Source organism: Halyomorpha halys, unplaced genomic scaffold (genome assembly GCF_000696795.3).
Source record: "Halyomorpha halys isolate HHAL.00 unplaced genomic scaffold, Hhal_1.1 Scaffold990.1, whole genome shotgun sequence".
Lineage (NCBI taxonomy): Eukaryota > Metazoa > Arthropoda > Insecta > Hemiptera > Pentatomidae > Halyomorpha > Halyomorpha halys.
This window is the reverse complement of record NW_027113518.1, coordinates 268,181-269,407: the sequence shown is the minus strand read 5'-3', so window position 1 is coordinate 269,407 and position 1,227 is coordinate 268,181. Positions and strand designations below refer to the sequence as shown.

General features: G+C 48.6%; 1 long non-coding RNA gene across 2 annotated transcripts in view; it reads right to left on the bottom strand.

Annotated features, from left to right (window-relative positions):
• Positions 1–1,227, bottom strand: part of LOC106687631 (uncharacterized) — an 8,439-nt gene that overhangs the window by 4,774 nt on the left and 2,438 nt on the right. The gene's annotated exons all lie outside the window — the stretch shown is intronic.

Below are 1,227 nucleotides of genomic sequence, written 5' to 3'. Positions count from 1 at the left end.
GGTATGAGTCAGCTGTTATTTCGATGTCAGCTGACTGAGGGGATCAGCTGATCGAACGTATATAAGAGATGTACCGAATACAATAAAGCCACAAATTTGTAGACAGGCACTACCGCTCGAGAGATCTGGCTGTGAAAATGACCCTCAACGCGATTACCACCCAGATCAAAAATCTCCTACGTCAGTGGAAGACTGCGATATAGCATGATCGACTGAGGTCCACGCATGGTGACTACCGGAAGTTCTGGAAGCTCACCAAGGCAGCAACCAAGTAGACTTCAGCCGTTCGCCTGCGTGACAGAAACCGCCTCATGAGCCCCGCAAGCCAGGCCGAGTCGTTGGCTGAGCATTATCAGCAGGATATTGACACGAGGACTGGGGATTCGCTCTCAATCCCAACCATGCCCCGTGAGAACAACTATATGTTTATTTCACCTAGAAGACTGAAGCCCATCCTGAGACGATGCCATGGAAACCGGGCCACTGGTCAAGATGGGATACAGACAGTCCTATTGAAACAACTACCGAGGAAGGGAATCGCACAGCTCACCAACCTGTACAATTCGTGCTTGAGGTTGAGGTACTTTCCAGACAAATGGAAACATGCCATCTTGTTTCCACTCCTCAAGCCGAAGAGGACAGGATTTGATGCGGACCATTACAGGCCTATAAGTCTCCTACCACATCTCGCTAAGGTTTACGAAAAGATCATCCTGAATTATCTTCGGGAATTCTGTGATGAACACTCCATTATCCCTTACGAGCAGACCAGCTTTCAGGCACACATGAGCACGGAACACCATCTGATGAAGCTCCAGTATGAAGTGAACTCCAGCTTCAATAGGAACCATGCTACAGCTATGATATCCATCGATTGTACAAAGGCATTCGATTCTGTGTCTCACGGCATTTTTTGTCGTAAGCTCATAGACCTCGAATGCCCAGAGGTCATACCCACTATACGGTGTGATTGGATCGTTCCTGGATAACAGGACCATATCTGTGCGGGTTAGAGATGAGTTTTCCCGTTCCATCCCACTGACATGCGGAGTGCCACAGGGAGCAGTCCTATCGCCAGTGCTGTTTTCCATCTATATAGCTGATGTTGTTGGTGAAAATTACAGAAAGGCTACAGTTGCCGCCTATGCCGACGACATCGCCATCTACAGCAGCAGTATGAACCCAAAACATGCACTAGAGCGCGCCGGAGCAGTCTGTAAGGAAATT